The 27,347-nt window shown below is 38.6% G+C and overlaps 1 non-coding gene across 1 annotated transcript; it reads left to right on the top strand.

Moving 5' to 3' along the window:
* The first annotated feature begins 7,351 nt into the window (after positions 1 to 7,351).
* LOC131250334 (small nucleolar RNA R71) lies at positions 7,352 to 7,458 on the top strand. The gene has a single exon (XR_009173255.1). It is a non-coding gene; the product is annotated as a small nucleolar RNA R71 (small nucleolar RNA).
* Positions 7,459 to 27,347: the final 19,889 nt, after the last annotated feature.

Genomic DNA, 27,347 nt, shown 5'->3' with positions numbered 1-27,347 from the left:
TTTCTTATAATCAAACTAAAATCAAAGAGAATTCAACCAACATGAATCAAAGCCATAGAAAACATCCCATCACGCTACAAGCTTCACCTCTTAGCCCTATCTAAGAGGTTTAGCCAATCATAGACATGATTGAACTAGAATATCTAAAAACATAACAAAAATAATTAAGAAAAAGGGAAAAACTCTTGATGGAGATAGTCGGCTAATCCTCTCTCTCTCTCTCTCCCCCCTTGCCCACGTCCCTTCTCTCTCTCTCTCTATTTCATTTATAGGAGTGTTGTAGGTCGGCTGGAGTTGGAAAACCAACCTTGCTTTCGTACCTCTACTCATGCGCAGCGAAAACGCAAGAACAGATTGCGTTTGATTCATTTTTGGGACGAAGAATCGTCCAGTCTGCTCAATCTGACTGCATAGGGAGGGTCAAAACCCCCTTTCTTGAAGTTTGGATGGTCTAGATCATTGATCCGATCTTGACCATGATCGCACAATAGCCCACAGCAGGCCGGGCGGCGTCCGTAACTTGTGTTCGCACATCTCTACGCATCTTCTTGCGCTGTGACATTTGGTGGGCCCATGATCAGTGTCGATGGAGAAATCCACTCCGTCCATTAGACTCCTCTTGGAATCTTAGCCCAAGAAATCATGTTTTTTATTGAGTTTTGTGCGGCCCAAGGAACAAAATTTGCTACAATTGCTTTGAATGTAGCAGAACGGTCTTCTTATGACCACTGTAGCTGGCATGTACGTGTGCATGAGTGCACAAGGTTAACATGAGTTTGACCGGTTTGAGCCCCTCTGCATGATGGACGGCTTGGATTATCCATGTGGGCTATGATGGTGGCCCATGGCATCTCTTAAGAGAATGTTGTTCGTCCATTATGTAATGAGAAAATGGTTAGAGTCCATTTACAAAGGAAAGTCGGGTTAAACCGACTCTGACTCCTTCACAGATACGGTGCACTGCCAGAGTGCATGTGCTGCATGTGCACACGACTCAAGGTGGGGTCCACAGTGGTGTTTCTGAGAAATCTACACTGTCCATTCATTTTTCCATATGGTTTAATGAGTTGAGTCCAAAATTGAGGCACGTCCAGAAATCAGGTGAGACCCAAATCAGTGATTTATGGTTGATCTTTCTGTTAGACCACTTCCTCAAGGTTCCAAGGGCTGCAATTTTACATGTACGGTTACTTTATGATACTTAGGCCAGAGATAAAGTTTCGTGCCAAACGGATGATTGGAATCCTTTGATCTTGCATTTAAGACGATTGTCAGGCTTTCTTATCTTCAATTCTTTGATTCTTTTCCTTCATCACTGGGTGTTTCTTGAGCATTAAATCCATGCCTTTAGTACCCTTTTCAATTCAAGCTCTTTAATTCACCTTGCAATGTAAATAAGATTAAAATAAAACATTAAGCATTATTATGTGCATAAAACCAAGTAATAACTAGGGTCTAATATGCAATATTTGACCCTCAACACAATCCCCAGCCAACATTTTGCTAGTCCTAAGTAAAGTATGCGAAAAATATTTTGAGAATTACAGGACAATTTCTATAAGCTCAAGTGAATATAGATAATAGAATTCTAAAATATATTAATGTTGAGTCTTACTTTCTCCCAAACTCAAGTGCTCAATAAACTTCATGTTCAAGTTCAACGTATTAATCCATCAATTTGAACAATTCTAAACATTGAGTTCCATGTGTCAAGAGTGCAACCTTGACTTATCACAATTAAAGGTCCAATTGTCAATTTTTATAATAACATTGATAATCAAAAAGAGCATTCTGGATAATCAAACCTAAACCGAAACTTGCCTTTTATTTTAACTTTTTTATTCTTCTAGCTTTTGATTTTTCCATCGATGGCTTCACGCTATGTCAACCTTTTGACAGATCTTTAATAAGTAGCCGTTTTCGATGATAACTGTTCTTTATCTAGGTATTCTTTTTCTTTTTCTTTTTTTTTAAAAAAATTTTAAACATGATGGACAAATTCACTGAGTTGGTTCCTTCCATGCTTAGTGATTACCAAGTGAACAATTCAATATCGAACTGACACTTTACTGTGTAAGCTAGGTGTGACATGTGAAATCATGACTCAATCAATGTTTAAAACTTCTAATGATGGATTAATAATTCGAACTTAACTGTGAAATTTAACAAGTAACTGAATTCAAGAGTCACAAATCACCAACATTAAATATCTTATACTTCTCAATCAAGAATATCCTTAAAAATCACTCAAATTTACAAAACAAAAATTCACAATTTTTGCTCAAGATTGAGAAAGCACTGATTAAGTAACCTAATCTCCCATCCCCAACCTAAAATCTACATTGTCCTCAATGTAAAAGATATAAGCATGCAATGCACATGAGACAACGAAGGTAAAAGAGAAGTGATGGAAAGGTAATACCTGATGGAGGAATTTTTGAAGCTTTTTCCAAAGGATCTCAGCGTGAAGGTGGGTCAACACAAGAGTTAAAGTAACAAAAAATAAACTATCCTAAAACAAATGGAAAGCAACTTATCCTAAACAGCATAAAGCCGACTATCCTAAAACGGAAAGCAGAAAAGCTAACTACACCTCCGTCAGGCTAGGAAGTCAATCCTAGTATACAGGATCAGTCAGAGGTATGGACATGTCATCTGAATCAAATTTCTTAACAAATGGCTTTAATCGATGTCCATTCACTTTAAATTCATTGCCATTATTTGGATTTTGAATATCGACAGCCCCATGAGGATAAACATTGGTAACAGTGAAAGGGTCGGTCCAACGAGATTAGAGCTTGCCCGGAAAGAGATGTAATTGAGAATTATACAAGAGGACTTTCTGACCTAGTGTGAATGATTTTCGAAAAATGTGTTGTTCATGAAACACATTCATCTTGTCCTTATAAATTCTCGAGTTGTCGTATGCATCGTTCCAGATTTCTTCAAGTTCATTTAACTGAAGTTTGCGTAGCGAGCTATAGCGTTGTTCAGATTGAAATTCAAAATTTTAATCGCCTAGTAGGCTCTATGTTCCCACTCCACAAGCAAGTGACAAGCCTTCCCATAGACAAGTCTAAAGGGCGACATACCAATAGGGGTTTTAAATGCAGTACGGTAAGCCCATAAGGCATTGGTCAATCAGATTGACTAATCCTTATGGTCAGGGTTAACCGTCTTTTTCAAATTGTGTTTAATTTTCCTATTGAAAATCTTTGTTTGTGAACTTGTTTGTGGGTGGTATGAAGTGCTCACTTTATGGGAGATGTCATATTTCTTCATTAAGTTTGCAATTGCCCTATTACAAAAGTGTGAGCCTCCATCATTAATGATGGCTCGAGGCGTTTCGATCCGGGAAAGGATGTTCTCTTTTAAGAATTTAATGACCGTTTGATGGTCATTATTCCGGCACGGAATCGCTTCGACCCATTTAGTGATATAGTATACTACTAGCAAAATATATAGATTTTAAGAGGATTGGGGGAATGGTCCCATGAAATCGATGCCCTAACAATCAAATGCTTCAATTATCAGAATGAGGTTCAAGGGCATCATATTTCGATGGGACAATGTTCCTAATTTCTGACAACACTCACAAGCTTTGCAAAACTCATGAATATCCTTGAACATAGTGGGCCAGTAAAAGCTACACTGCAGAATCTTGGCTGTGGTCTTTTTAGCAGAAAAGTGACCACCACAGGCATGTGAGTGACAGAAGGAGATGATACTTTGGTGTTCATTGTCTGGTACACATCTTCTTAAGATTTGGTCTAGGTAATATTTAAACAAATAAAGATCACCCCAAAAGAATTTGCACACCTCGGTGAAAAATTTCTTCTTATCTTGCGCAATCAAATGTGTCAGCATGAAACTTGTGGTAAGATAATTAGCAATATTAGTAAACCAAGGTGAATGGGAGACTTTGAATAGTTATTCATTAGGAAACATATCATTGATATGTGTCATCTCAAGGGAATTATGAAAATCAAAGTAGGAAAGATGGTCAACCACTACATTCTCTACTTTCTTTTTATCTTTTATTTCCAAATCAAATTCTTGAAGTAAGAGGATCCATCTAATCAGGCGGGGCTGAGCATCATTCTTAGAAAGAAGATACTTGAGTGCCGCACGATTCATGTAAATGACGATCTTGGATCCAATCAAGTAGGACCTAAAATTGTCCAAAGCGAACACTATGGCTAAGAGTTCCTTTTTCGTAGTTGAGTAGTTCACTTGGACAAGATTTAGTGTAAGACCCGTGTCCTAGTGCGTAATGAATAACGTAGGATTTTTTTCTTATCTCTGGCCTAAAACCGCCCCAAGAGCATAGTTAGACTCGTCACACATAAGTTCAAAAGGAAGGCTTCAATCGGGTGGCTACATGATAGGTGCAGTGGTTAACATGCCCCGAAGCTTAGTGAAAGCTTCTTGGCATTGCTTAGTTCACTCGTATGGTGTATCCTTTCGAAGTAAATTACATAAAGGATGAGAGAGATGACTAAAGCCATTTATGAATCTCCTATAAAAGCCATGTGTCCTAAGAAGGATCGCATGTCTCGTATGTTCTTGGGTGAAGGTAAGTAGAGATAAGATCAATTTTAGCCTTGTCTACCTCAATTCCGTTGGATAAGATGATATGTCCAAGGACAATTCCATTACGAACCATGAAATGACACTTCTCCCAATTGAGTACCAAATTCTTTTCTTCACATCTTTTCATCACACATTTAAGATTCTCCAAGTAGTCGCTGAAAGATGGATTGAAGATAGAGAAGTCATCCATGAATACCTCCAGATATTATCCCACCATGTCAGAAAAAATACTCATCATGCATCACTGAAAAGTGGTGGGGGCATTAATAGTCTAAATGACATCCTTCGGTAAGCAAATGTGTCAAAAGGACATGTGAATGTGGTCTTTTTCTGGTCTTCGGGAGTTATCTCTATCTGGTTGTAGCCCGAATACCCATCAAGAAAACAATAATACGAGTGACCAGCTAGCCTTTCCAAGATTTGATCAATGAAGGGCAAAGGGAAGTGGTCCTTTCTCATGACAGTATTCAACTTCCCATAGTCAATGCACATTCTCCAACCAGTAATAACTCTAGTTAGTATGAGTTCATTATTGACATTGGCTACGATGGTGATTCCAGACTTCTTAGGAACCACCTAAGTTAGACTCACCCATTGGATATCGGATATAGGATATATGATACTCACATCTAACAGCTTAAGAACCTCGGCCTTAACCATTTCTTCATGTTTGGATTTAGTGTACGTTGTGGTTACTGAGAAGTCTTTGCATTATACTCAAGATAAATTCAGTGAGTACAAACCGAAGGGTCAATTCCCTTGAGGTCCGCAATCACCCATCCAAGGGCTCCATTATACTCAATAAGAGTAGATATGAGCATACTCTCTTGTTCTTACTCAAGGTGGGATGAAATCATGATCGGGTGTGTCTCATCTTGACTTAAATAGACGTATTTCAAATCTGAGAGCAACGATTTTAGGTCAAGCTTTGGCGCCTTGAAGCTAGATGGTAGAGGCACTATTCAGTTTGGGGCAATTCTTCAAATTGTGGCCTCCACCAGTTAACTTCAAGTACCGGCGCGATATCAAGCATGACACCTATCTCCCTAATTATATCATCATCTAAATCATGGGAGTGGGCCAAGCACGTCTCTAGAGGGTCAGAGGAATAGGTCAAAAGTGTTCTATTTTTCACGAAAGAGTCAATCATGTTAATGTCGTGGAAATCGTTATCATCCTCTAACTGTTTACCTATGTTGAAAAAGATATTCAACTCTAATATCATATTCCCGAAAGACATACTTATGACTCCATTCATGTAATTAATGATTGCATTTGAAGTGGCAAGGAATGGGCGATCAAGAATGATGAGAATTTGAGTACTCATGTTACTGATGGGTTCCGTATTCAGGACGATAAAATCTACTGGGTAATAGAATCTGTTAACCTGGACCAACACATCCTCAATTATCCCTCTCAGTACACGAACTGAGCAATCAGCAAGTTGTAATGTGGTTAGGGTTGGTTTCAATTCACCAAAACCTAACTATCTGTAGACCGAGTAGGGAATCAGATTTATGCTTGCTCTTAAGTTAAGAAGTGTGTACTCAATTCAGTAGTTCCTAATTACACAAGGTATGGTTGGGCTACCAGGATCCTTGAATTTCGGTGGCACATCTTGTTTCAGCATGGCACCCACTTTCTCAGTTAAGAAGATTTTCTTTTGAATATTTTGCCGTCTTTTGGTCGTGTACAAGTCTTTCAGAAATTTGGCATATCAAGGTATTTGTTTAACCATATAGAGTAGAGGAATATTAACCTTCACTTGTTTCAACACCTCTAGAATGTCCTAAGAGTTAGAGAGAGGTTTTGGTGCAACCAACCATTTGAGAAATGAAGCAATCGGTTTCCCTTGAGGTTCCGGTTCTAATTCTTATAGGGCATGACTAGATCTATCATTGTTGTCCTCTTCCGGGTCCTTAGGATTTTCAGCCCTAACCGAAATGGTTTTGTCAATGGTCTTTCCACTCTTAAGAGTGGTGATAGATTTAGCTTGCTCCATCTGATTTGAAGAGTTGGGGTCGCTAACTTCATATCGTTGTTTTGGATTGGAAAGAGGTTGAGCTAGAAGGCTCCCCTTATTCCTAATCGCACTTTTAGTCTCAAGTCCTTGTATGGCCTTTTTAAGGTCTTGAAAGGCTTGTAGCATACTCTGATTGAAAAGTTCTTGATTTTGAAAATGCTTTAAAACTGGATCCTCTTAAGGTTTCCCTTGATGTGGAATTTGGTTAGGGAATCCTTGAGGTGTTGCAGTTTGTTCGTTTCTCTAACTGAAGTTTGGATGATTTCTCCAACTGGGATTATACGTATTAGAGGTGGGCCCATTGAAAGGTCTTTGGTAATTACTTACGGGATTAGATTGCTCATTTAGTACCTCTTGAAAGGCAAATATTGTTCATAATTTTTAGTTGTGTGAATGTTGCAACCACAAATGCCGCAAACAATTTCCTTACCCTTATCCTTCTTTAATTCCATGGCCTCGAGTTTTCTGGTGAGATAAGCCATTTTAGCATTGATATCATCGTTCTCTTTCAGGAGATACATTCCACCCCTCTCTTTGGATTGAGTCGGCCTAGACATGGTTCTTGGTTTTGGGGAGATGTCCCATGATTGTGTGTTTTCAACAAGCTTATAAAAGTAGTCCCACACATCATCGACACTTTTATTCATAAATTTTCCATTACCCATCGTCTCGACTAATTGGCGCATGAGAGATGTTAGTCCATTATAGAAAAAGTTTGTGATGTGCCACATTTCAAAACTATGTTGTGAGCATGAATTGACAAGATCCTTGAACCACTCTTAACATTAGAAGAATGTTTCATCTTCCTTTTGGGCAAAGTTCATGATCGACTTTCTAAGGGTGTTCATCTTATGATATGAGAAAATTTTCTTTATGAACTCTCTTGCCATGTTATTCCATCTACCAATAGATCGAGGACGTAGTGAATGCAACCACGTCTTAGCTTTCTCTTTCAAAGAAAAAGGAAAGAGTTTCAGCTTGACCGTGTCGTCAGACACGTTGGGAAAATTTGGAGTGGCTATGATCTCATCAAACTCTTTCAGGTGTAGATATGGATTTTCAAATTCAAGCCCATGAAATTTTGGAAAGAGTTGGATCACAACTGGCTTAATATCTATGTCCCGTATTTTGTGAAAAAACCATACATGAGGGTGTGCTCACCCCCTCCGGTTGTAAATAATCTCGTAAAGTATGAGGCGGGAGTGCTTGATGCACCTCATTCTCATCCCGAACTTCATCCACCCTAAGTTGGGGTGGATTTGGAGGTTGATTGGCTAGTTGATTTGCAGCCATAACCTCAGTTAACTCTGAGGATCTTGAGTAGTGTCTAATCATGCGATGGATAGTTAACCCCTCAACCAATCCTCCTTCACTCAAAAGATGTCGAGTGTTGTCATGGACCCACTTGGGCATGAAACATTCTCAGGCCTCAATTTTAGATTCTAACCTAAACCTAAAAGAGAGAAATGAAATAGAAATCTAAACAATAGAAAGAGATAGGGAATTAGAAAGAAGTTACCAAATTAGATGTTCTTAAATTAATATCTTGTAAACAAAACAAAACATGTCAGTTTCTAAAATAGAAATTCTAAAATTAAAAAGTTTCTAAAAATAAAAGAAATAGAAAGATGGGTTAGTTTCTAAAACTAGAAAGAAAAGTTTCAAAAAAGAAAAATAAACAACCTAGTTTCTAAAAACTGATTAGAAAAGTTCTAACCTAGAATTAGAAAGTTTTTAAAAATAGAAAACAAACCCTAACTAAAAATAGAAAAATTAGAAAGAGATTACCAATTTAGAAAGTCTTTATTAGGATCCTACAAAACAGGAAAGTTAGGTTACTTTCTAAAATCAAACCAAGAAACCTAATCCTAAAATTAAAATATAAAACATAATCTTAAACTAATCCTAAAACTATCTAATCTTAGAAAAACGCAATCGTTTGTCCTCGGCAACGGCGCCAAAAACTTGTTCACAACCCCAAGTGTAGGGCTGCGATGTAGTAATACTCTCGATGAGACCAAGGTTGAATCCACAGGGACTAATCTTGTGTGTTTTCTGAAAGCAACTAAAACTAGAACTAGAAGAAGATGAAAACTTAAGTCTGGAAGTATAGAGAGTAATTGTGAGAGATTTAATGAAAAACTTAAGAAATTCAAAGGTGGAAAATTAGGGTTTCCAAGTATCCACTTGTAGAGATCAGGGATGTCGATGCTTGATTCACGAACACAACTAGAATCAGAGTCCCATCTTCATCCAATTGGAAGATATCTCATTAAAAGTCAAATCTGAACTTCCTTTGATTTAGTTCTTAATGGATGAGAGGTATGAGAACTAGAATTGATTCCATCACAAAATCATGCCCATGAGATAAAGCAAACAACAGAATTTACCAATCCACAACCAATATGAGAGAATTTGTGAAAGTTAGGGAGGATTCCATCATCCAACCATGCCTAGGAGACGATGGTGAACAATAGGATTTCCTAAATTCACAAATCTCAATAAAAAGAATATACTCAAAGCTATCGCAAATCCATTGTAATTTAAGTCACAACGAACCATTAAAAACTAAAAGTATTTCTTATAATTAAACTAAAATCAAAGAGAATTCAACCAACATGAATCAAAGCCATAGAAAACATCCCATCACGCTACAAGCTTCACCTCTTAGCCCTATCTAAGAGGTTTCGCCAATCATAGACATGATTGAACTAGAATCTCTAAAAAAACATAACAAAAACAATTAAGAAAAAAGGGAAAAACTCTTGATGGAAATAGTTAGCCAATCCTCTCTCTCTCTCCTCTTGCCCACATCCCTTCTCTCTCTCTCTTTTATTTATAGGAGTGTTGTAGGCCGGCTAGAGTTGGAGAACCGACCTTGCTTTCAAACCTCTGCCTATGCGCAGCGAAAATGCAAGAATAGATTGCGTTTGATTCATTTTTGAGACGAAGAACCATCCCATCCACTCAATTTGACAACATAAGGAGGATCAAAACCCCCTTTCTTGAAGTTTGGATGGTCTGGATCATTGATCCGATCCTAACCATGATCGCACAATATCTTACATCAGGCCGGGCAGCATCCGCAACTTGCGTTCGCACGTCTCTGTGCACCTTCTTGCGATATGATGTTTGGTGGGCCCATGATCAATGTCGATGGAGAAATCCACTCCGTCCATTAGACTCCCCTTGGAATCTTGGCCCAAGAAACCGTGTTTTTAATCGAGTTTGGTGCGGCCCAAGGAATCAAATCTGCTGCAACTGCTTTGAATGTAGCAGAATGGTCTTCTTGTGACCGCTATAGCTGGCATGTGCACGTGCATGACTGCACAAGGTCAACATGGGTTTGCCTGGCATAGACCTAAAAGTTATGGTCCATCGACTGAATGTAGACTCTGACAACAAAATAGTAAGGCAGAAACAACGAATGTTCGACCTTGAAAGGTACGCGACCATCGGCAAAGAAGTCAACAAACTCCTCAAGGCCAGGTTTATCAAGGATATTTACTACCCCGACTGGCTGGCAAACATTGTGTTAATGAAAACGGATAGTGAAAAATAACGAGTTTGTGTCGATTATACCAACCTGAATAAGGCATGTCCAAAAGATAGCATTTCCCTCCCAAGGATCGACTAGTTAGTAGACAACACTGCCAAGTATATGCTCCTCAGCTTCATTAATGCATATTAGGGATATAATCAAATCGCCATACACAAATACAACAAACAAAAAATAGCTTTCATCACCGACAAAAGGACTATACTATTAGTGTAACTCTCTGAAAATCGACACCCGAGCACAGAAACTCCAATCCCGAATTCTCAGGTGTTAACCTAACAAAAATTCATGTGTCCTCATTCATATTTACATTTATTTCATATACAAATGATAAGAGTAATGCATTTTAACTTAATGGAACCAAAGCGAAGTAGAGATAGTCAAATCCAAAAATATAGGGTTACCACCCAAAAATTACTGTTACAAAAGTAGTGACCATCCATATGAGAATTATATGGACCACAATAATTGTAATAAGAATAGAAGAATAACTACCAAGTGGTAAGAAACTAAAGATCTATTAGGCACCCCGAGTGCATCACTGACTAGTTGTATTTCTGAGTTATTTGCATATATCAAATAAGAGGCATCAAACGCCAACATAGTGTAGAAATATCCCCAAGATTGTTGCTCGGGATATTTTAGTGATTAACAAATTCACAACGAATACATATTCATACACCTAAAGATGTTATCTTTAACGCATAGCTACTAAAAAAGTTACACATGTTACCAACACAACCAAACACAAGTAACGATGGCATAACAAACAAACAGTTTTCTACTATATTTGGTAAATATATTAATGTTATGATGTAATGATGCATGCTTCTTACAATCCAGCACTCCCTCACAAGTGACTTCCACGCCTATTTCACAAATTCCAACATTCCCTAACAAGCGACTTTAATGCCAAATCGCAACACATCCTAAGATATGCATGATTATCCAAGTTATTATTAGTTCCAGTTCATATAGTAGGTTGGTGAAGTCAGGATACCGATGTTATATCACGAGTCCTTACCTGGATCACGTGGCTTGTTACTATATAAGGATATGCATGATATGCCTCGTGTGCCCTATTCAAGCGTAGTTGACAGTTTGATATATGTCATGGTTTATACGAGACCAAATATTTCACACGTAGTCGATGCTATGAGCAAATACATGTTAAACCTCAACAAGCAACTTGGGAGGCAGTGAAATGCCTATTTTATTATCTATGAGGTACATCAGACTACATCTTAACATTTAAAAATTAAAGAAAAAATTGGTAGGCTATGTTGATTCAGATTACGTAGGGAATATGGACAATAGAATGTTGACTTCCAGTTACTCATTTGCATTAGCGAGTGGAGCAATCAGTTGGATGTCGAAGCTTTAGTTTGTGGTTGCTCTTCCACAACCGGAGCTGAATATATGGTAGTGATGGAGGGTTTCAAGGAAGATGTTTGGTTGTGTGGAATGATGAATGAATTATGGCTTCAACTAGACACTGTATCGGTTAATTGTGACAACGATAGTACAGTTAACTTAACAAATAATTTAGTTTACCATTTTAGAACTAAACATATTAAAGTTCATCATCATTTCATCTGACAAGTGCTTAAGGAATGAGGAGTTACTCTTGAAAAGATGCACACGAGCGTGAATCTATATGCTTATAAAGGTGGTTCTCACAGAGAAGTTTCGATTTTGCTCAACTTCTCTAGGTCTAACAAAGATTTGATAAAGATTGTGTACGAAAAGTGACAATAATGGTGAAGATATGATGGAAACGATTAAAAATGGAGCTTGGAGTTGTGGTTCATAATGATTGAAGCTATAATAGAGATTGTTATCCACTGCCTTCAATATTTGTAGGAAAGAAATAGGGGATCAATTGATTGACCATCTTGGTCAATCAAACGAGTGAGCCTTGGATTTCACAAATTGGTCTCTAGATAGTTTTGGACAGTGTTGATCGATCGAATTATCGGGTCAATTGATTAAGAAAATTCAGAAAATACTTGTAAAATTCATAAACACTCTTGAGCATGTTCAATCACTCAATCATGTGGGGCTCAATCGATCGGTGTTTAGATCGATGATGCGCGCGATTTTGCATAATTGCATAGTCGTTTCATATTCCAGATAAAACACTATAAATATTTGTGTAATGTAGGATAATGATATGATTAAGAGAGCTTAAATATTCTAAGAAGATTTTCGAAGGGAGGTTAGGGTTTTCCGAAGAGTATCGCATTTGTAAGTAAATCTCTCTTACAAATCATTTCACAGTGAATTTTTTTGTTGCTTTGTGCCGTGATTTTCTTGTAAAAGAATTTTTCATTTAAAAAAAAAAATCATGAGTTCTTAGACAAGCTTTTTTATGTTTATCTTTTACTTGTTTGATTCGAATTTAAAATTTTCTTCCATTGTTCCCAACAAATTGAATGCCCACCATTAAAATTTTCACAGTTTAATTTGAATTCAAGATTTGCTTTCGTTGTTCCCAACAAATTGAATGCCCACTATTAAAATTTTCATAGTTTGATTCGAATTCAAAATTTTCTACCATTAAAAATTTTAGAGTTTGATTCGAATTCAAAATTTGCTCCCATTGTTCCCACCAAATTGAATGCCCACCATTAAAATTTCATAGTTTGATTCAAATTCAAAATTTTCTTTGTTGTTTCCAACAAATTGAATGCCCACCGTTAAAATTTTCATAGTTTGATTTGAATTCAAAATTTGCTTCCGTCACTCCTAACAAATTGAATGCCCACCATTAAAATTTTCATAATTTGATTCAAATTCAAAATTCAATTCTGTTGTGCCCAACAAATTGAATGCCCACTATTAAAATTTTCATAGTTTGATTCCAGTTCAAAATTTGGTGCCTTTGTTCCCAACAAATTAAATGCCCACCATTAAAATTTTCATAGTGGCCACAAAAGTTTTGGATCCAGGTCTTTGTGATCTAATTGACAGGTTGGATGGCAAATAAACAATAAAGTAGGGATCCAAGTCTTTGTGATCTAATTGACAGGTTGGATGGCAAATAAACAATAAAGTAGGCCGTACGAAGCTTTTAATAGTGGGCCTTCAATCACTGCTGTTTTAAAAACCTCCGTTTTCACGTGGTGTGGTCCACCTGAGATTTCGACCTCGTCCCCTACAATAATGATCCAAAATAGACTGCATCATTCGTCCTACGGAGCACCTTTAAGTAGCGACAGCTATCGGCAGTCTCTGTACGCAATTCGCGTTAGTGAATATAGAAGTAACCTCTTCCCAAGCTCAGACCGTATATCCTACGATTTTATTTCTTCTTCTTACTAATTTTATGGATGAGCATCTTATGATTACTTCATCAGCTTCAACCACCGAGTGTATGAATAAAGAGCGGGCCCACCGATAGCAACACCCACAACAAAACAGCCGCAGAACCGCACCGACAAAAACAGCAACAACGATGCCAATGACAATAAGAGTATCGTACTCACGTTGTCTCAACGAGTTATTCTCTACAGGGGCAGAGCATGATCTTTTATAAGCGTGCATTTAGAAATTGTACAGGTGGCATATACTTAATTAAAATTAAATCATCCATATAGTGGGCCCACTGTATACAGATCATAGCCCTTAATAAATTGGATAATCCTATCCTTTGATTAATGCACATATGTTTGTTGAATTTGTACCATTGAATGTTTGTCATCTTAACCATCCATTCTAGGTGCCTGCCAATTAGACTGTTGGAAGATCATTTCGTTGAAATTTTAACATATGAACCACCTAAAGTTGAGCACACGTTTTAGTTTTTCTGGGTGCATGCGTATGAACCAGAACAGTCGGCCGGAGTACCAGTGTTCTCTACGTTTTTTCTTACCAAACTCATCTTTAAGCGGTTGTAGTAGTTACAATGGCGCGGATTCCGTCAGGTCACGACGTGACTAATTTCAGTCTAAGTCGTATAAGTAAGGCCTACCTTGATGTATGTACTGTATATCTACGCTGTCCATCCGGTTTTTCAACTCATTTTAGGACCTGAACCTAAAATGTAAGTAGATCCAAACCCCAGGTCGACCACACTATAAGAAAGAGTGGTGCTTGAACCATATCATTATAAACTTCCTAGTGGCCATCGTTATATTTATTTCCCATCCAACCTGTTGAGAAAAAAAATAGCACTGTAGACGTTTACATTATATGCACATTTTTCTTTCTTTTGAACGGCTGAAAACTTATATTATAAAAGTATATTTTAAAGGCATAGAAAAGAGTTTTGGTGAAAGCAACTAAAAAGTAGAGGTATTTTCATTTTTATTGGTCTAACTATATCGGAAGGAGTCTGAATTGATAGGTTAAGTTTTATCAGGACGAAAAAAGAGACGTGTATAGAAAGTCGCGTCTATCGTAAAAAAAAATTTCCCACCTGTTGATTAGGTTAAAAAGATCTTATTGAAGGGAAAATAAAAATATCAGCTTCATTGAAAACTTTTCTGGCCCATGATAAGTTTTTAATGGTCTCTTACCAGTGTTTCCTGTAGTGTGGTCCAATTGAGATTTTGATATGGAATTTTTTTTCCACCTTTTAAAATGATCTTTAAAAAAGGATGGAGGGCATGGATATACATGAAATACGCTTAAAGTGGGCCCTGCGCTCACGACCCGAATGAATCCGGGTGCAATTACAATCGGTTAGTAATCATCACACCGTTTCTAATTGGTCGCTCAGCTGTACCACCTAGAAAAACGGCAAAAAGCATTCGCTTCTTTATTTGCGAACTAACGGTTGCAAACCCCGCGTTAGTTGCCTAAAACGTGCGGGAAAACATTCACGTACATGAAATCCACGACGTCCATCAGCTACGCCACCCTATATTTTGCCTTGATCCCAGAAATCAGGCAGATTCTACACTCAGGTGATCCATCTAAAAAATTGTACCTAAAACCTATATAAATTCACGTGGTATGACCTACCTGAGTTTTGGAATACTGTGTTTCTTGGTTATTGCTTTCATTCTGATGAGAAAAATCAGATACATGGATGGGATAGTATACAAACACCACAGTGGTGGACGATCTAAACTGTTTCCCTTTTTTTAGCCTAACTGAGTTATGAATGGTCATTATTCTTATTTTAAATAATTAATATGAGGCAACGTAACTGATGGACGGCGTGGATCTCATGAAAGCTACACTCACATGGCTCTCATTTAGAGAGAGTAACCCCTCCGGCTACCTAACTCGAGCTACGTCCCCCAAAGCGACAGCGGTGATGACATCATCCACGTGCTCTTGCTCTTCTACTTTAGCAACAATGGCCTACCAGCCAAAGTGTAAGACATCTTATGCTAGAAGATCCAAGCCGTTGGTCTACGGGGCCCTGGATGGACCATACTCGAAAAACCACAGCCATCCAATTTTCTTAGAAAGCCTATTGTGTTCATTTGATAATTATCCAAAGTCGACCACACATGGGTCCTCTTGATGAATGGCCTGGATGCCACACACGTGTGGCATGTTAGGGTTTATCGGATATGATATTCGAATAATTCAGGCGGTTAGAAAATAAAAACGCTACGTCATTCCCAACCACTCCGCACCTCGTAGTGATATACAGTTTTCAAAAGTCTGTGCCTTTATGCTTTCATCCCAACCATCCATCTAGACAGTACTTTAGTGTGGCCCACAAAGCAATACCATTAAAGCAGTCATTTATTTTTGGCTGTTTACTGGGATTACGTCAACGTGCATGGTACCAGCTGTGACTAAAGACTCCATGCTTCCTTAGCCTTTCTTTTGTTTTTCTTTTTCTTTAGGCCCTCGCCACTGTAAGTGCTGTGCGTGTGACCATTATCATGTGTCATGGCATTCAATGTACCGGTGGATCTTTTTTACATGAAAGCTATATGTGCCAAAAATCAAACTTCATGTTAGTGTATTTAGAGAATTTTTTTTCTTTTTCTTTTTAATGATAATCATCTATAATTTTCTATATGGCATGGCAGGTTTAATGGTTGGAGAGATGTCTGATTTGAATTATCTAATCATCAGTGTGGGCCCCAATTTATACAGTACTTTAGTGGGGCCCACAAAACAATGCCATTAAAGTGGTCCTTTATTTTTGTCTTTTTTTTTTTTTGGGTCACGTCCACGCGCATGATAACAGCTGTGACTCAAGACTTCATACTTTCTTAATCTTTCTTTCGTTTTTCTTTTTCTCTTTAGACCCTTGCCCTAAAAGTGATGCGCATGGGGACCATTACTGTTTGTTTTACGGCATCCAACATAGCCGGTGGATCTTTTCACCGTAAAAGCTAAATGTCTCAAAAGTCAGGTCAATATCCAGCCATCATTTTAGTCTTACACGAATTGGGAGATTTTATTTTATTTATTTTTCTTTTTTTGTCTATTGTTTTCTAAGGCATAGCAGGTTTAATGGTTGGAGATACCTGATTGGCATTATCCAATCATTTGTGTGGGGCTCATGTAATGCATGACTTAGATAGCACGGTGGGACCTACTGATGTAGAATGGCTCGCAGACAGTTACATGGCCAAGATGGATCAGAAAACGCCTTGTCGACGACAGAAGTGATCCAGACCATCAAACCTTAAATCGGGCATATCTTACAATCCGGAATGAGTTATCTGACATAAAATATATGATTTTGGGGTAGAATGGGCTACTGAAGCCAACCAACCCGGCTATGCCGGGTTGTGTAGCCTAGAATTGTGAAAAACCCTTGGATCGACGGTCGTTTCCCTGTTTTAATCTTGTTTTTACTATAAATAGTAAGTTTTAGTTTGATTATAACTCTTCATCCGTCGGGCTTTAGGAGTTGCACCCAACGTGAAAAGAGCTTAGAATAATTAGGAGAACGGTTTGGTGAAGCCAAATAGGACATTTACTATTTTTGGCCGAAAACCTTGCGCACTAGTAGACATCACGACCGTCTATAAATAGTAAGTAGTCATGGATTCTAGGAGTTTGAGTTGTAGTTTGATTCTGATTTCTTTCCCATTGCTTGGTACCCCTATTTAAAGGGTTGTGAACTCGTTTTTATTCATCAATTAATCAATCAATTTCGAATTTCTTAGAATTTATTTCTATTTTCTGCTTTCTTTCCTCGTGGATTCGAGAAGTCTCTGTGAGGAGTCCAGAGAAGCTGGAGTAGTTATCCTCATCACATTCATCCCTGCATCAATTGGTATCAAAGCGAGGATTTCCCTTGGGCCGATGGCAAACAACGAAGGTATAAATCAAAATCTTGTGGACGGTGATCCAAGGATTCGTTATCTTTCGGAAAGAATGGAAGCTTTCCACCGGGAGAGTCAGTTGACCATGCAAGGGCTGCAGGCAACTGTCGACCATCTTGCGGATGCGCTACTTCCGTTCCAAGCCCTAGGCGGTGCTCCACCACCCATGGTTGCTGTACGACACAACCCCAATTTTCGTAGAACACTACCAGTGGCAAACCGTAGGGCTACACCAGATGATTCAAGTTCTAGCAACGAGGACCTTAATGAGGGTTTTGCTTGACGACTAATCTATGGAGGTGATCATCTAGATCGTGCTGAAAGAGACTATTGAGGTAAGACTGAACTTCCTAGTTTTAACAGTTTATTACGTATAGAAGATTTTCTCGATTGGCTAGCCGAAGTAGAGAGATATTTTGATTACATGGACGTGCCAGATCATAAAAGGGTAAAATTGGTAGCGTTTAAATTAAAATCTGGTGCTTCTGCATGGTGGGAATAATTACAACTCTCACGAGCCCGCCAGAGCAAGGCGCCCATCTCATCATGGCCACGGATGAGACGTCTTTTTCGATCTCGATTTCTCCCCAGTGATTATGAGTAGATATTATTCCAGCAATATCAAAATTACAAACAAGAAAATCGAATAATCACAGATTATACTTAAGAATTCCAACGGCTGGCTACATGAAACGATCTGTCTGAATCTAAGTCACAGAAGGTGGCACGATTTATAGGTGGGTTGCGACTGACAATTCCGGACCGAGTTCAGATGTACCCAGTCGGGACTGTGGATGAAGTAGTTCAATTGGCGGGTAGGGCAGAAACACAACTTGCAAGAGTTCCTGTTCGTCCATATCCTTCAACTCGACCCCCCATGACGGGTCCTACGCAGGATCTAGTGCTGCTACGAGAAAAAGACCCAGTACCTCAACTTCCTACAACGACAAACCGTGATATGGGGAGCGACTCATCCAGACCTCAACGTGCATCACCCAAAACAACGGGTCCAAGTAGGATTTCAAATCCTTATGCTCGGCCAAGGTCGAACAATTGTTACCGCTGTGGCCAACCAGGTCACTTATCAAACACTTGTCCTCAACGTCCCGCAGCACACTTGACTATAAACGAAGGGGGCACTGAAGATGAGGCCGTAGAAGAAGACCATCGCTTTGATGAACATGAACAAATCACTGAAGAAATAGCAGGTGGTGATGAAATGACGGGCGAGGTTCGTGGCGAATTTCTAGTTGTGAGGTGATTACTGTATGCCCTACGAAAGGAATTACATCCACAACAACACAATATATTTCGTACTCGGTGCACTGTCAATGAAAAGGTTTGTGATGTGATCATAGACAGTGGTAGTAGCGAGAATATCATCTCGAGAGTGATGGTGGACAAGTTGCGGCTACCAACGATGAAACATCCTTCCCCGTACTCAATCGGTTGGATAAAAAAGGTGAATGAGACCAAGGTAACTGAACAATGCACTATCTCGTTTTCAATTGGCAAAAATTATAAGGATCAAATACTTTATGACGTGGTCGATATGGAAGCTTGTCATATGTTACTCGATCGACCTTGGCATTCAGACCGTGATGCGACCCATAGAGGACGAGATAATGTTTACATATTCGTCAAAGATAGTCGAAAAATAATCCTTGCCCCTATGGCACCAGAGAACCACCCTGAAGCCTCTAAAGTGGAGGGGAGTTCCCTCTTAATCATTTGGAATTTTATGGAGGAATCCAAGGAAACCGGCGACATATACGCCATAGTAGTGAAGGGCGAGGAAGAGGAACCCTCAAACATCCCTCCAAGTTTAAACCTGTTGCTAAACGAATTCAAAGAAGTCTGGCCTGAGGATTTACCTGATGGATTACCTCCCATGAGGGACATCCAACATCACATAGACCTCGTCCCTTGGGCTAACCTGTCCAATCACCCTCATTATCGGATGAGTCCGAAGGAGTGTGAGATACTTCAGGAGCAAGTAGAGGAATTAATCCGTAAGGGTCTCTTAAGAGAGAGCATGAGCCCATGTGCCGTACCAGCATTATTAACGCCAAAAAAAGATGGAAGCTGGCGCATGTGTGTCGACATCCCAGTAATCAACAAAATTACCATCAAATATCGGTTTCCAATACCACGGTTGGACGAAATGCTCGATATGTTAAAAGGGGCCAAGGTGTTCTCTAAACTACATCTAAGGAGCGGGTACCATCAGATTCGTATTCGACCCGGTGATGAGTGGAAGACGGCATTCAAGACCAAGGAAGGGTTGTATGAGTGGCTGGTCATGTCCTTCGGCCTATCGAACGCACCAAGTACTTTTATGCGTTTGATGAATCAAGTTCTAAAACCGTTCACTGGCCGATTTGTGGTAGTATATTTTGATGACATATTGATATATAGCCAGGATGAGGCGGAGCATAGGAAACATCTCAGGCAGGTGCTACAGGTCCTATAAATTAACAAGTTGTACCTCAACTTGAAGAAGTGTAGTTTTTTAACTGACAGCTTATTGTTTCTAGGATTCATAGTAACGTCCACAGGCATTCGTGTAGATGATGAAAAGGTGCGAGCTATTAGGGAATGGCCGATCCCGACAAATATTCATGAGGTGAGGAGTTTTCACGGGTTGGTGACTTTCTATCGTCGATTTGTGTGAGATTTTATCACCATAGTCACGCCTATAACAGATTGCATGAAAAAAGGATCGTTCCAGTGGACTGATAAAGCTAACAAGAGCTTTCATGAGATCAAGCATCGTTTGTCTACAACACCAGTTTTGGTGCTTCCTAATTTCAACAAATTGTTTGAGGTTGAGTGTGACGCTTCGTACATCAGAATTGGAGGAGTATTATCACAGGAAGGCAGGCCGATAGCCTTCTATAGCGAGAAGCTCAGCGAAGCTCGAAAGAAGTGGTCGACTTATGAGCTTGAGTTGTACGCAGTTGTTCAGGCACTGCGACATTAGCGGCATTATCTGATTCAAAGAGAGTTTGTTTTGTACACTGACCATTAAGCATTAAAGTTTATTAATAATCAGACTAACGTGAATCGTGTACATGTTAGATGGGTTAGATTTTTACAGGAATTCACATTCGTTCTGAAGCACAAGTCAGGGCAGCAGAACAAGGTGGCTGATGCACTTAGCCATCGTGCATCACTACTTGTTACGATGAGCAATGAGGTGGTCGGCTTCGACTGTCTCAAGGAGCTGTGTGCCAAGGATGAGGACTTCAAAGATTCTTAGATGAAGTGCCAAGAAGGTCACCCCAGTGACCTTCATATACAGGACGATTTTCTCTTCAAAGGGAATCGATTGTGCATCCCCCAAAGTTCTCTGAGGAAGTAGATTATTCAGGAGCTACATGGAGGTGGCCTCGGTGGACACCTGGGGCGAGACAAGACGTGAGCTCTTGTGGAAGAGCGGTATTACTGGCCACAATTAGTACGTGATGTGGGAAAAGCCGTACAACGTTACCATGTTTGTTAGACCTCCAAGGGTCAATCTCAGAATACGGGCCTTTACACCCCGTTACCTGTGCCTAACAGTCCTTGGGAGGATTTATCAATGGACTTCGTACTTGGTCTCCCACGAACACAACGCGGCATGGATTCGGTGTTCGTGGTGGTAAATTGTTTCTCCAAGATGACACACTTTATCCCATGCAAGAAGACCCTCGATGCAACATACGTGGTGAATTTATTTTTCAGGGAGGTCGTACGGCTACACGGGGTCTCCAAGACCATTACTTCCGATCGTGATACGAAGTTCATTAGCCACTTTTGGTATGGAATCGATTCGATACACGACTTTAATTCAGCAGTGCTTACCACCCACAGACTGATGGGCAGACCAAAGTTATGAATCGCACGTTAGGAAACCTCCTTCGCTGTATTTCAGGAGAAAAACTGAAGCAGTGAGATTTGACCTTGTCTCAAGCAGAGTTTGCATTCAACAACATCGTGAACCACTCGACAGGGAGATCACCGTTCCAGATTATCTACGGATGAGTGCCTCGCTACACACATGACTTGGTCCCTCTGCCCAAGCACCCAGGCACGAGCATTGCAGCAAAACATATGGTAGACAAGATCATGGGCATCTATGCAGAAGTGCAGACCAAGCTACATGCCTCGAACGAGAAGTACAAGGAACAAGCGGACAAGCATCGGCGACAAAAAGTGTTCGAGGAGGGCGACCGCGTTATGGTCTATCTGCGCAAAGAGAGATTTTCGACCGGGACGTATAACAAGTTGAAAAATAAGAAGATTGGACCGGTACCAATCATCCAAAAGATCAATGACAATGCTTATGTTGTTGATCTTCCAGATGACATGACAATCTCACAGACTTTCAATGTCGCGGACCTGACCGAGTATCATGAACCAGAGCATGACGAGAACTCGAGGACGAGTTCTTTTGAAATGGAGGAGACTGATGTAAAATGGGTCGCAGATAGTTACATGGCCAAGATGGATCAGAAAAGGCCCGGTCGACGACAGAAGTGATCCAGACCATCAAACCTTAAATCGGGCGTATCTTGCAATCCGGAATGAGTTATCTGATGTAAAATATATGATTTTGGGGTAAAACGAGCTACTGAAGCCAACCAACCCGGCTATGCCAGGTTATGCAGCCCAAAATTGTGAAAAACCCCTGTATTGACGGTCATTTCCCTGTTTTAATCTTGTTTTTACTATAAATAGTAAGTTTTAGTTTGATTATAACTCTTCATCCGTCGGGCTTTAGGAGTTGCGCCCAACGTGAAAAGAGCTTAGAATAATTAGGAGAATGGTTTGGTGAAGCCAAATAGGACACTTACTATTTTTGGCCGAAAACCTTGCGCACTAGTAGACATCACGACCGTCTATAAATAGTAAGTTTACTATTTATAGTAAGTCATGGATTCTAGGATTTGAGTTGTAGTTTGATTCTGATTTCTTTCCCATTGCTTAGCACCCCTATTTAAAGGGTTGTGAACTCGTTTTTATTTATTAATTAATCAATCAATTTTGAATTTCTTAGAATTTATTTCTATTTTCTGCTTTCTTTCCTCGTGAATTCGAGAAGTCTCTGTGAGGAGTCCAAAGAAGCTCCGTGGATTCGGAGTAGTTATCCTCATCACGTTCATCCCTGCGTCACCTACCATTGAAAATAAAACATAACTATTTAAAACTTCCAAATTCAGGTGGTGGCTTATATGATAGTTCAATCAGCCCAATTTCTAAACCATATGTAGTGGGTGGTATTGAATTTTTATGGAACATAGCAAAATTTAAGGTTTTTCAAAAAAATACAGATTTTTAATTAGCCCTAATGATTTTTGTCTTTGATAATTTCATATTTAAACTCTACGATGAGTAGTTTAGATTTTACTTAAATGAAGGATTTTATCTAACACGATAAATACTGTTGGTGATCTTCTAACATAGGAAATCTCTCCCCAAATTATTTCGGTTGAACCAGGGTGGTGACCTATGTCAGCCCCACTATAGGGTTAAGGATATACACGTCCAACACCTCCACGCATGTGTGATGTAAGATGGGAGATAAGAGATGGAGCTCTCTCTCTCTCTCTCTCTCTCTCTCTCTCTCTCTCTCTCATGTACTCTCATTTATGTGATATGATCTATTTATAAATGGGGTTAGCATTTTAGGAGTACACTAATCATGTAACTCCAATATTCTATTTTTTTCATGGTCCCTACATGAATAATCTGTAAACCCACTTTATCCATATATGTATGTCTAATCCATTATCTCCATTGCCATGGCCATCTATTAAAGGCACCGAGTAAGTAATGGTCACAATCAAATTATCATAAATTGAGATCAAAATACATTTAAAGGTTAAAACAAAAGTTTAGCGATTGAAAAATATTTATAAAGAATTTTAAAACTTTTTAAGCATTAGGCCGAATGGAAAAATCACTCAATGAACTTCTAATTCTTCCAATTTACGTTATAAATAAGTCTTTAAGAAATCATTAGATCCCTTGTTGGTCAATACAAGGACCAATGGATCTTGTAAAAATGTACTCAGCCACATTCTTTTATTGAGAATGAGATGATCTAATAGAGTGAGCTAAAGCACATATAATATATACCTTAACCTTCTCATGTCCTCAGGTCTAAGGATTAGTCTGCAGATGCTAATGCACGCTTAAGTCGATCATAATCCAGGTAAATAGAACTCCATACTAATAACTTTATTTCAATCTAGTAATAAAAGTGTTTAATAAGGCCATAATAGGATCTTGTATCCATGACACATTTACACTCACATGTGGGGTAGGGTCAAGGCATGCTGACTTACAGTCATGCTCGATGGTGGAAACATTTTATCCTAACTCGTCATTAGTCCCCTTACCTAGGATAACCATATCTATCATTATTTGATGACAATTGTTTCAACAAGAAATGAAAGCGTATAGTTTGGGGAATTATCATTCAATAATAACAAGGAAAATAGAATAACATTCATCATTATAGATTTTATTAATTCTGAGTTTCAATTATATCCTCATATCTCTCTTGATTCTGAAACGAAGTATAAAAAATTAGTACAAGCTTGAAAAGAGAAACCGCTTAATGGCAATTTCGATAGTATTTCAGCGTATTTTACATCTATCGTATCGACAGGGGAGTTATGCAGATCCAAAATCCTTGCTTCAAACCAACATACAAGAAGTGTATTCTCTAGAAGATGAAGTGTGGAGAGAACCCACAAAACTGCAATGTACAACAAAGCTCATATTGTATAGAGGCACACAACTCACTCGAGTTGCGTGGGTTCACACAACTCATCTTGAGTTGCACGGGTCTACACAACTCATCTTCCCTTCTCTCTCTCTCTCTCTCTCTCTCTCTCTCTCTCTCTCTCTACTCCTGGCACCTCTATAAAACTTCTGATCTTGCAAATGAGAGGGGGAGGAAATATTTATAGACTTCCACACATGTGAACCCTCGAATATTATACCATGGGGCTCACTTCGCATTCTCTAGGTCCAATTTCTCAAATATTACAATTATTAGTTGTGCGGACTTGGGCAACTGTGATGAGTTACGCCGATCTGCGCAACTCTGTTACTTCCTCGTAATACTATTCATTTGTGCTAGTATTCATCCCATGCAACTATTCATTGCTTCAGATTTTTCAGAGAGGGATGATAGAGAGACAGTCACGTAATGGGTAGCACTGCCTATCTTGGATCCTTAATGCGCAACAAATCAAACTCCTATCGCCCCATGTATTTTTTATGCCCCAACATATGCCCCCTCGATCCTTTGTTGATTGTTTTACGAAATCAAATGGGGGATCGATCTTCTTTCTGCACAAAAATCATTTCACGTCGGAGAAGGATTCTTCATGAAAATAGAGTTGGTCGCATAACAGAGAAGGATTACTCGAACGGAGATTTGAAGAGTCGAACTCGAAAGAATTAAGCTCAGAAGAATCATGTTTGAATGGATTGATGTCAAATGAATCACGGTCGAAGAAATCGAGCTTAAATGAATTGTGACTGAAAGATGACTGAATAATCGTGCTCGAACAGAAGATTGAATTATCACGATCGAACGGAAGAATGAATGATTGTAGTCGAACAAAAGATTGAATGATCGCGCTTGAATGGAAGACTGAATGGCCCCAGTCAAAAGCACTGAGTGAATGTTTCAATAGGGAGAATATTGTAGCAACAAAAGCACTTTATCTTCATAGCAATCAATCCGATAGAATGCCTTTTTACGAAAAGGGTTACAATTGGATCCTTCACAGTTTTAACTCTCTTATTCGCACAATTCTCTTTTCATCGAAACTTACCACTATAACAGCTGTGACAACTCCATCTTTGAGTAACTTAATCAGAAAACTTTCTTTCAATGCTGCTCCTATAACAATCTCTTCGATTGTCTCCTTTATTCATGGTCTACATAGTCTAAGATTTCAAATGGTAATCTTTCCTGCCAAATTAATCGGAATTAGTATATTAAGATATCATAATTTTTCAATTTAGTTTCATGAAGTATTGATAATTTTGAAATAAATTGAAAGCTTTTAAATGATTTATAATATTTGAAATATGACAATGATTTGGTCATTCCATCTTTGTGCTTGTCAGTGTGCTTTGCATTGCATTTGTTGCATTCTTTGCTCATTATATCGTGCTTTTAAAGATGTCATTTTCGGCTTTAGAAGTTCAACCGTTAAGTCTTTTCTAATTTGTGCTCCTTAGCATTTCTTCATAGGATGGCAAAGAGTATATTTTCCACGGACCTTTGCTGATTCAGAAAAATAGAGAACACTTCTTTTCATTTATTAGCTTTTCGGAGGATATAGAAATTATCGACAATGATTCCATATATTTTAACAAACATTCGTTCATTGTCTCCATCAGGTCCATTACTCTTCCATTGAAAAAAGGTAACAAGTTCTGGTGAGAACCATACTATCCTAACCGATTTACTCATCAATTCGATTTTGACCAAATAGTACCGGAGACTTGCAATATCATTACTAGAACAATGAGAAGTTATGGCATCGAATTATATAACTGGGATTTGATATGGAGGCAACTTTTGAGTGTCAATACTGGATTTCGCTTCATAATTCTCGGCTATAACTATCCAGTCCATGCTTCTTATTGTTGGATGCGTTGGTAAGCTCATCAATATTGTTTGGTGTGCAATTATTATTCAGTAGACTATGCCATACATATTCTTCCGCCGCACATAAGAAATTATCAGAAAGACCAAGGCATAGGTTACTTTGAATAAGCGAATTATACTCCCTGTCCAAGTCAGCTTTGCATAAATATTTCTTTGGGAAACAATATTTGTGAAGCAAAGCCTGGTGATACCCTCGAAGGATGGATAACATTTGATACTCCTTTAAGAAATTCTAAGAATACATCTGAATCATAAAATCATCCAGAAGAAAGTGATAGTTCTTCACAATTTCATTCTCCTCCGTCTCTAAGGATTCTGGGAGATAATATTTCCTCATCGTCAAGAAGACAGGAGACAAAAAGACCTCGTGACTTTCATCGGAAGGATAAATATACTATAATTGAAGACTGATAGTTGTTCTAGAAAATTAAACTTTTGAATAGAGTACTGCAAACATTTTGAATGTTCTTGATGTTATAATTAGAACCTGATTCAAGAGAAAATATAATATTTTGTATTTCTTGCAGTAGTCTTTGGTAGTGCATTTCTATATAAGATAAATGCTCATCTGCATTTACAGAGTTTATGCATTAATTTGAGACTTATAGTCTTCCTTTAAAGCTGAATTTTAGTTTAGTTAGCTCTAGTGGCATTATACGTAATTTAAGCTATTAAGTAATTGGAGAAAGTATAATTCTAGGTGATCATACTTTAATTAATTGTGTCTATGTTGGCTTGACTTTACTCGACTTGATTGGATTTTACTGGACTTTATTTGACTGTACTTAACTTGACTTGACTAAACTTGACTGAACTTAAGGAGCAATTATAGTTTACTACCGATTTTGGGTTGGGCTCAAGGAGCAATCACAGTTTAAGCTCGTAAGTTGTTAGAGCAATCAACATTTAAGTTCGTAAGTTGTTGGAGCAATCACAGTTTAAACTCATAAGTTGTTAGAGCATTCACAGTTTAGGCACGTAAGCTGTTGGAGCAATCATAGTTTAAGCTCATAAGTTGTTGGAGCAATTACAGTTTAAGCTCATAAGTTATTGGAGCAATCATAGTTTAGACTCTTAAGTTGTTGGAGCATTCATAGTTTAGGCTCGTAAGTTGTTGGAGCAATCACAGTTTAAGCTCGTAAGTTATTGGAGCAATCACAGTTTTTCAGACTCTTAAGTGGTTGGAGTCGGGTCTTATGTGAATGATCTCTATAACTCTTATGAGTTCGCTGGACTTAT

This window comes from Magnolia sinica, chromosome 6 (genome assembly GCF_029962835.1).
Source record: "Magnolia sinica isolate HGM2019 chromosome 6, MsV1, whole genome shotgun sequence".
Taxonomy (NCBI): Eukaryota; Viridiplantae; Streptophyta; class Magnoliopsida; order Magnoliales; family Magnoliaceae; genus Magnolia; species Magnolia sinica.
Note: the sequence above shows the minus strand (reverse complement) of the source record. Positions and strands in the feature narration are given on the sequence as shown.